We start from the raw sequence: 11238 nt of genomic DNA, 5'->3' as shown, positions 1-11238 counted from the left end.
GTACTACGGTCTTACCAATGAGTGTACTACGGTCTTACCAATGAGTGTACTACGGTCTTACCAATGAGCGTACTACGGTCTTACCAATGAGTGTATTACTGTCTTACCAATGAGTGTACTACGGTCTTACCAATGAGTGTACTAAGGTCTTACCAATGAGTGTACTACGGTCTTACCAATTAGTGTACTACGGTCTTACCAATGAGTGTACTACGGTCTTAACAATGAGTGTACTACGGTCTTACCAATGAGCGTACTACGGTCTTACCAATGAGTGTATTACTGTCTTACCAATGAGTGTACTACGGTCTTACCAATGAATGTACTAGGTCTTACCAATGAATGCACTAGGTCTTACCAATGAGTGTACTATGGTATTACCAATGAGTTTACTACGGCTTACATGCACCGTTGGTGAAGCCATATCGAATACATTCAACAAACTGTGTCCAATTTGGTAGAAACGTGCTCTCGTCATCACGTTCGAATGTTTTTGTACGGTCTTTCAGGTGTCGAAGTATACTACTAGGTTCCTAATAGGACAGTCTGAATTGCATTGGGACCTACAATCAGATAGAGAGCATCTGTCTTTTCCGTCAGTAGCTTGGAAGCAGACAATACGCTCCGTTAACTCTACATCCAAGCACTGATGTAGGACGGGCATGTTTATCATTATACTGATATGCTATCTTAGATGTGGTCTTATAACTTGTATTTATCCAGTGCTTTATTGAGATTGAGGATAGATGCGTTTGTATTGTGGTTATGGAAGATGAAACCATGACAACTTACATTAGTTAAAATTCAGTTGGTATTCTTCTGTGTGACAAATCATACTGAAAGCAATAAGTAGTATTATGTTTTGCGTTCGAGTCCCGCATATTGCTACATCAAATATTACTATTAGTGCGACTTATATTCACCTGTCTAGATATATGTAGGTAAACGCTTTATATAACGCACTCGCCTTTCACCAAGGCGGCCGGGGTTCACCTGCCTGATCAGGCGTGTACAGGTTCACCTGCCTGATCATGTGGGTGTCTTCGGATACTTCGGTTTCCTCCAACATTAAGACCCCTGCGCGCGAGTTTCCAGGCCAACAAGAAATATTAATATAATCAGATATATCGTTTTACATAATTGTTTTAAATCAAATAAAGTTGCAATATGACAACCACGTATTTCCTTTTACCACATGGAGTCTTGTTGTAAGAGTGAGACAGTTGGATGAACGTTTTAAAAAGCTTTCATTATTATATTTTGAGATAAAAATTCAAGTTAAAGAGAAAGCAGTAAAAGTACTTATTTTACGTTTTCTCGATAGCAGCAAAAGTGCTCGGATAACTCGCTTTCTCGTTGTTTTAAAAAGTTGGCTTTCATCATGTTAAGTCCCGGTCACACCAGATCGTGGCAATTCGGCGGAGGTCCAACCAATCGGCAATGTTTTCTACGATCTCAATTGGCGATCGCACACTGCGATTGCTCGTAAGATTGGTGGTAGGTCATTACACGACTGGTGGTCGGTCATTACACGACTGGTGGTAGGTCATTACACGACTGGTGGTACGAGTTGTCGTGCGATTAACAACGATTGGACAAGATCAATCGTGAGTAATCAAGCGATTAGTCGTGGCGATCAGTGATTGATCGTACGATCAATCGTGGCCACTGCGACCACTCGTGTGAGCGATCGCAACCAATCGCATCATGTAGCAGCCGGTCGGTCGATGGGTCGCTCGATCAGATAGAAACGTTTGCAATCGTGCATCAGTGCCAGCCAACATGAGTTCTATGCCCGGCACAAATTGTATACTCGCCACAACTCTCTTTGGGGTGTCGTAAAGGAGAGTTACTTTAACTCCACTCTAATTATACTCGTCCGAGAGCTAAATACTGGTGGTACCACCAATCGTAAGGTCGTGCAACCAGGGATCGAACGGCAGGTGACACGACCAATCGTGCGACTACTAGACCCGCGTGCATGCACGACATGTGCTGCGTCTATGCGCGAATGGCCGCACGACTACGTAAGACCTGTCTGCGACTTATTGCAGGTAGGAAGTTTTGAACACGATCTTGCTGCGACTGATTTTTATTGTGCAAACACCAACTACCTTAACGACTAGTCGCACAATCTTTGTTGATTTGTCTCCGATTCCAACATTTTTTCAGTCGCAGCTACAGGATGTTGGTCGTATCCTGGTCGCAGGCCCGATGTAACTGGGGCTTTACTTAGCATATAAGATTTTAGCTAAAAAAAACTAACAACATACCCCTTTATCCTTAATGTAAGTTTTATTATGACATTACAATGAAAATGATTCCCATTGACATAAGCTTGCTGCGGTAAGGTTATAACTTTAACATTCAACTTCGAAATAGTTTGAGCTTAACCTTGAAGACCTATTGTAACAGAAATGGTTAGCTCGTGGCAGACCATATAAAGGAAAATTCATAACAATCCTGATGAAATAAACGACTAGAATTGGTTGTATTGATAATATATTGATACAACCTTTTTAAATAAGAATGTCGTCTAATAGCTTATACCTGTTACGCCCACTGACGGAAACAGCATATCATGCCCCAACCGTCTTATTGTTTGGTGGCCGCCGTGACCAAGTGGTAAAGGCGTCTGACATATTGCTACCACTAACCCTCCATCACTGTGTCGCGGGTACGAAACATTCGTGGGGTATTCGCCAGGTACTGGCCGTAGGTCGGTGGTTTTTCTCCAGGAACTCCGCCTTTCCTCCTCCACCACCAAAACCTGGCACGTCTTTAAATGGCCAAAGCTGTTAATTAAGGATTGGTTGTCATATTTTTGACGTTTATTGGCGTGTAAACTACATCGGGCTTGCGATATATTGAATGGTGCGCGTTAGCGCACCATGTTAAATATATCGCAAGCNCCAACAAGAAAGTTCCACAGTATACACATCAATTTAATAATTGATTTTTTTTTTTATTTAAATGCATATATGTCAATTACCAATTCGTAAACTAACATATATGTTGTGGTCATTTAGCGATTTAACTGTCATACAGTAACATTTTAAGACACAACACAGCGGAACATCACCACTTGGCGGTAATAAGGTCAGTGTATCACTACACTGACCTAATCCCCGTTGTAGTTCATTGGAAAATATGTTACAATGGGACCAGTAGAGTTATCTAGGCACTATGCAGTGCAAATGTAAATATTAGGACGTAAACTACAAACAAACAAACAAACTGATTGTTTGAACCTAATTTTTAAGATATCTAGGGTATCTAGAAAAATAACATAGAACTGTTATTGTAACACATTATGACCTTTACATTGTAAATGCATGCCTCGCAATTGTCAACGGCCGACACTAAACAGGTACCTAAAGGTTAATCATCTGCCAAAAAAAGAAGCGAAACAAAACACTTAAAAGGTCAACAACAGTTGTTTTCTTAATCTTAAAATCCGGGTTAGAGGGACCAGCTGATCACTAATGTGATTTAACCGTCCCTGTAGGGAATTGTTGTCTGTAGCAATAACAAATACACTGCCAGATGATGTCCTACTAATAAGAAAGATAATCCCGGATCTCAGAGGCGGTTCACTTGGTGTTATTTGTTAATGCTTTGCTTTTTCCGTTTGTTTATAATTTCTTTGTGGAAATATAGCTTCATTTTGACGCTTAAACTTTTAATAAGTTCATCCACCAATTAGCTAAAAAAACAGTTTAGAGCATGTATGTCGATCCGCGCTCGTAACTTTATTTTAACGATCGTCAATCATTCGATACATTCGAGATATATATATATATAGATATATTAAAGACAATAGTTTCTCCGACTTCCCTAGCGCTTTCTCCTCTTTAGAGGTACATCAGGGGAACTTTTTATTCATGTTGACAGGACAACAACAATGTATATATGTAATGAGCTTATTCATATCAACTTAAACGGTTTCCGATCTAATGACACTTTACTATCACATGTAGTCAAAACAAAATGTAAAACAATATTAAAAAGATACATAAATACATTTGAGTTGACCCAACCTTATAAACAAAGTTGATTTAACTGAAAATTTTAATATTTTTTGTAAGAATTTCTCTTAAACTATTTTCCTCTTTTATAATATACATGTACACCAATTGCAAATGTAGTTGACTTTTTATACGTATTGGTGTTTTCAAACGAAACAAATGTTGCTCAATGACGTAAATGCTGTTCTGTTACGTTATAGCAACACAAAACAAAATAGTTCATACAATGTTGTGTTTAAACGTCCTTTAGATATCACAGCAATGAAGGTATTCTTCCAATTTCAGATAAGCTTCCTCCTTAAAAGTCACTTATTCAACGTGGTGCATCAAGAGCGTTTTACGCACGTTTGATTGAGGAGAAGGAATTTATATGAAAAACACATTGATTTATCAGTATCTTGGATATTTACGTAAGACGACAAACTCAGTTAGGTGTATCAATTATCACGTTTATGTCGGATCTTATTGCTCATGACACAGCATCACACTACACTATAAAACAATGCATTAGATAGAACGGCATCTTTTGAGATGGAGTAAATATTATACTATAAACGAAAGTCGTACCTATGAACAACACGCGATAGCGTTGTTGTGGTAAGAGTATTAGTGTAACAGCGTTGATACAACGCTACTGTGACTTAAATTATTTGTGTTAATTGCGGTTAAATGAAAAAACTAATGCAGTGACGTAAGATTGAAAAGAGCTTATGTTGGTATTAGCGTTGCGCTATTTTGGGAGACAGAGATTTAGCTGGTTACTTAACCCGCAGACATTTCTGCAGCATTCTTATTGTCTTATTGACTATTTCTGCATTTGAAGCCTTTTTCGGAAATGGGGCCATAGTAGACGATATTACGATAGATAAATCTGGAATTACGTCAGAGCTGGTGCCGCACGAGCCATGTATGTACCTACCGAGCCTTAGGAGAGGATATGTACGAGGAAATAACGCGTCACGTAATAGCTGTCGTGATGGAACATTTACTAGCTTTAAGCGTCGGTGTGACAAAGAATATCTGGTAATAGCGATGTCCTACAAACGCTCTGTGTACGCGACATCCGCTGCTTTTAAAATTACAAATTAAGTCACTTTTGTAACATTCACGGGTTTTATTTCTGTTTCTATTGATGTAATAGACACGTATAATTGCAATCTGTGAAAAGACATTAGGAGATATATATATTTGTGTGTGTGCTTACGTTTGCTTTGCCGTAATCGTACAGCGTTCCGCCTGCTGTAGGAGGTGCATGCTCCCGGCGTTAATGTGTCTTGTTAACTATCATTACATATACCATCACTACATGTAATGTAACGTCTTTGTCAAGTCGATTGCTGTAGGTAGCTTTTAGTTCTGAATAAATCGAATCATAAAATACAAAATGTGGGTCACACATATTGGAGTAATTCCGCTTTACCACAGATTCAAACTGACTGCTTGTTGGTGCATTTAGTTGAATCAAGACATGTTGCTCTAATACAATGTCGACAATTTCTTTAGCAATCGCATTATTTTAGAATGAATAATACTGATGACAAGTATATCTTTACACAGAAATGTCACGGACACTTACTTAATTGATTTCATTGATGTTCAAAGAAAGCATTGAAATAAAAACACATACATTGATTAAATCTTCCAAATCTAAGCATTCTGATATCTTTCCAATTTCGAGAACGGAATTGTTGGATATCGAAGATGTACCCAAGGTCGACACGAAAAGGTAACAAACAATTGAACAGACACCAAAGCAAAAGGGAAGACATCATGAATTCAATATATATGTATATATAACAGAACTCGAAACCAAAAGTTTTCAAATCACATGTGACACTCTCCGGTTATATGAATAACAAGATAGACCATGCCTGTAGGTAAAATAGATAGGTTATCACCTTAAATCGGCGAGTAGCAAGTTCAGAACTTTATTCTCTTTACAGTCAATATACCAAGATGTTATTGAGGACCCAGTGACGAAGCATTAGTTATTTCTGTCTAGTCTGGAGGGTCCGGTTTTGGCCTTTGGTATATGTTCAGGTTGATGTTTTAACTCTCACAAACATATCCAACACTGTCGCAGGTGCGTGTTACATTTCTACATGGTGTTTCATTGTAAGTATGAGTCACCTGTAAGACGTTGGTATATCTACAGGTACAAGTCATCTCCCATACCTCTGTTGACAGGTTGTTCGAACCTTAAAGCAGATTACAAAAAGCAAAGTTAAAACGCGAGTACGCTTTTTTTTTGTCATGTTTAAATGTAATTTATAACGGTTTACAAGGTGCTGAACATATATTTTCATCAAATGTTAATCGAAAAAGCTTTCAGTCCCTTTCGTGCATTTACCATGTTCTCACATTAAGTACTACTATACATATATTGCTATCTTGAAAATGCACAATATTGCGTGTCTTGTGATTAATTTGAAATATTTCAATTTTGGGATACTAATGTTGGATGCTTTTACATAACAATCTGTAAATATATGTATCAATTTTTCTTCCACTGGGATTAAGAAACAAGATAGAGGGTCTGTTATTTTACCTTGCTAACATTACAACGGACAGAATTGTGTTCCCTTTTCTTACACATGAAAAAAAAAATCATAAGATGTTCCAGAGTTTTTTGATAGTACAATTCTTTTTGTCTGTATTTTTAAACGAAAATAAAGTGGTCTGCCAAACCCGATTAGGAATAGTAATAGACAAAAAAAAAATGGATTATATAACTAACAGTATCAAACTATTAAACAGATACGGAACCACTTGCTTCAGAGGAGTTTCCGGTTCAACATACGGCAGTTGTCGCAAATTCAATAAAATGATGCTGTTCAACCTCTCGGTAATAGATGCATTCTTGACAAAGGCAAACATTAAAAGTCAATATGATTATCTTACCATGATGATGCTTTTAACTTGGGTAAATTTAACCCTGTCTGGTAGAAAACCGTTATTCATTTTATTTTTTGATTCAACAGACCCAAAGGTCCATTAAAAGAATTGATAAACAATAAGTGATATGCAATTTCAACGAACATATTACATTGATATCAATTATGGTATATAAAAAAATGATGATATAAAAAATTGTTATTAAGGTTCCTTAAAACAAGATGGTAAGTGGCACCTAATTTCCATATTTAATTGTTAATTTTTTAATTTAAAGAATGATTGTGGATATTGATCTGATAATAAAAACAAAACAATGTTTATAAAATCTTCCCGGTACATAGAATCTAGTAAGAAACTGCATTTACAACTACAGACCTATCATAAAGGCAAGTTATACATGCAGATAAACAGATGAAAGGGTGTCTAAAATATAAGTTTTCCAAACTTGGTAACATATTTTTCATAGCCATAACCATATTCGTCCTATTCATATAATGGATTAGTGTAAGTGGTCCGGTAAAGGGACCACATCATATATTATTTTATATAAAATTCCTAAAAGAGCAATTTTAGTCAGACTGATACATGCACTTATTTAAACAGGAATATTGACACTGGTTTCGACACCACTGTATTGAGTTGTATACACATGTTACCCCGCACATACTGTAGATGTACGCACCGACCTTTTTTTCCAATGAACTTAAATTGACAGCGATTATTAACATTTACATCCAAACTCCTTTCTGTGCTTCGATGATAAACTCCGTCCACACCACTATGTAACTGTTTACATTCTATCTTATCATGAAGTGTTAAAACGCATTTTATCACCAGGGATTATCAAAAACGTCGTGTATAAGGCATGCCATTGATAAAGATTAAAAATAATTGTGGAGTTAAAATTAAACCTTGTAGAACACCGAACGTTACACACAGCACAAGAGTCAGAACCAGTTAATCATACGTTATAAATCATTCAAGTGAGTACCCTATACACCGACTTTATGTTTGAGTTATGTTAGAGCAGTAGTGTATTACTTACTTTCTAAAAGGCTTTTGAGACGGTCTATGCAGCAGGATTCTTATTCGTATTGTAAAACTATTTGCAAATAAAATCTGTAAAAATGGCTAAGTTGGAAACTTGTGACTTTTTTGGCATACATTTGTGTTTTTCTTATGAAGAATTCAAAAGATCGTATGATCATTGTTGAACATCCTTCCCTCAAAAACGTTTAATCTATCAAAACTTTAACTTTTCGGCCCTGAAATCTGAGGAAATGTCTTTGTTCTCTATTTGTAATAGCTTTCTTTTCCGTGGCAGGTGAACAAAAGTATATATACATGTATATATGGTTGTAAATTATTTTGGAGGATATCTTGTGAACAGAACAACAAAGGCCAAAATAAAATATATTTTGAGAAAGATTGAGTCCTGGTTGACAATATATTTGTGCTGTGGTTATATTTACTCGCAGACTGTAGGCATTCCTATGGAAACAATGAGGCGTCCCTCTTCTTGCCGATAGGTTTTGTTTTCATATGAGCCTAAATTTATTGATGAGCGTATCAGGACTGGTAACAAAAAACCCTAGTCAAGACTTTTAATTTCACATTCAGATATATCAATAAGAAATTGACTATGTTGATCGTATAAACCCTCCTGAGCTTGAATTGATATCAATGTGACATAACAGATCGAGACTCTATACCTCAGCCGCACTCCTCGGTCCTAACTTACACCATGACCAACAGGAGCGGCTGACTTATGTACTAAGCGATAAGCAGGAGGAGTTCGACTTTCAGATCGTTGACTTTCCCTTTCTTGACAGTAACATCGTCGCTTTCCCTATTTAAGGTGTTCATATGTCGCAGTTGAATAGGGATTCATGAGCTTGCTTGGACTCATTTATAGATGTTGACATGCAAAAGAGTGTTTCCAAATTTGCAAATTAAAGAAAACTAACATGATCGTATTGGGAAAATCTCTTCGTGTGAATTGACGGTCGATGTTTTGGATTATTCTCATTGTTATGTCCTGTGGTTTTGTTTTCACTGCCTGAGTTCTCGGTCTAATGACATGGTATTACTTGGATTTTATGTAGATTTATAGCGAGGGTGTCGTCAATGAAATAGAAGACGCTTACTCTTCCGGAATACCATCCTTGCAATTTTGCAATGATCTACATTTAAATGTTTCCTTTGTTTATATTATGTCATAGTTTAATAGATTTGGCGTTCATTTTATGTTTTGTTGGCACTTCATTTTGGTATTTTTCTTGTTTTTTCTTCACCAATAAATATAACAGGTCATCAAAAAAGTGTTGGTCCGCAAGTTTGTAAGTATTTCGGTCAGCAATGGTATCGTTGATCTGGTTGTTACTGTGAAACGCCACAAATTCTTTCTAGAAAATATTGATTACGAACAGGCTCTTTAATAATCCTAAAATAAAAGTTTCTATGTTGGCTTTTCATTTCACTCCCACCAGTTGTGAGAACTATAGGTTTACACTTCATCCGTTAGTCTATTCTATGCATCGCTTTTTCTGGAGAATATCTCGTAGACTCTTTCATCTATAATTGCTTAAAATCTTTTTTTATCAAGTTGAAGTGTCGCACCTTAAATCGGGTATTGTACCCTACTATGTGCTTTGTGTTGTGTGGCCCATTGTGTACCGTGGATGACTCCGTCTAAGTATTATCTCACCTCATCCACAACTGCCAAAGATTGTATTAGGGTACGTTTTTGGATGGTGGAGTGTTTAGTGCCGAACTGTATACATAGTCGGTAATTGATACCGAAGTTAGTTCAGAGGTGTCGATAATGGTCTCCTGTTGATACTATGTACTGTTTTAATTATCGTTGAAAATTTACAAATCATTTCCTTAAAATGATCGATTTTAAATATACATTAAACAGCATGTAGCTATTACGAACGTGTGTTATGGTATTTTAGAAATATGCTTAGTCAGTTGGTGGAAAGTATTTAATATCCTTATGGAGAAATCTCTCAATTATGCAGGTAAGATTGGTGGGCCTAGATCGCCTCATAAAATAGCAGGTTCATGTTGTGGGTTACCGCAAGAATACTCCTTCCCCTAACGAGCAGAGCACGGTGACATAATGGTAAGAACTAGTGTTAGTAATTAAAAGATAAAAGGCTTTCTCACGAACTTAATACCTTCGATCATTTTAATAAGACATAGTGCATATTTATTCCTTTCTATTCAATGAAGAAGTTCCGTTGATCGTTAAATATGTTCTTGTGTAGGCGGTACGTGGTGCTGTTGGTAATGAAGCTAATTCTCGGAAGCCATGAGAATTGATGAGGAGTAACTATCGGATTAAATGACACAATGTAAATGAAAGATGTGCACTATAACGTAGGCAGTACAACGGGATTTTATTCTTGTTGCTACACTTACCTCCGCCCTGATACATTGATTATTATATATTCTCTATTCCCATTCGTTAAAGGTTAACATATCAGTATTTTGTTGGCATAACCCTTTATCAACCTGAGGTCCTTATATCAGTCCAAGGTCCCTGTTCTGGGGACTTATATCCGGACGAGTGGTGACAAAGGGCATCATATCAATATAATTATACGGGTATAATATTTTTCCATACGAGTTGAAAAATATAAATAAACACCCAAACGTGGAAAATTACAAAATAATGAAACTGACAGCAATTTAACGATTACAATCAATGGAAACGTAGAAAAAAATCTGGACTTCCAAATTCAGGGCCCGTATACATGACCGTTCTCATGTTCAAGAAAGAGAAAAACTGTTTATCAACTAAGCTGGCTATCGCATGAAAATAATAACACCTTGTCACATATGACAGTGGCTATTGCCAGGGACATACATGTGATGATACATCCTTTTATTTGTTTTGTGTGTTATACCACTTATTGTGTTATTATGAATAAAATGGTAATACGTCACTGTATAGACCTAAACAATGGACTTTAAGATACATGTACATAGTGTATGTGTCTCGTTAGGTGATTTGGAGACAAACGCTATGTACAGAGTCTCACCCTCTATCCCGTTCCGTAAAACATTAATGAATCTCGGTTAATGGTCTATCTATCTACATGTTATACTCCACAGAGAGCAAAATGGTCTACATGTAGAATCATTAAAAGTCGTATGTATATTAATCCAGACTCTCTTTGTATTGCGTGAAGGCAAACTGTAAAGCATCTCATTGTTATTTCATTTTTTTCTTATTTATTGATCTGTTAATATTTTGGTATTCATAGTAGAATTTTATTATTTATAATTGTTTCCATATAAATATATA

This window comes from Mizuhopecten yessoensis, unplaced genomic scaffold (assembly GCF_002113885.1).
Source record: "Mizuhopecten yessoensis strain PY_sf001 unplaced genomic scaffold, ASM211388v2 scaffold3339, whole genome shotgun sequence".
NCBI lineage: Eukaryota > Metazoa > Mollusca > Bivalvia > Pectinida > Pectinidae > Mizuhopecten > Mizuhopecten yessoensis.
Note: the sequence above shows the minus strand (reverse complement) of the source record.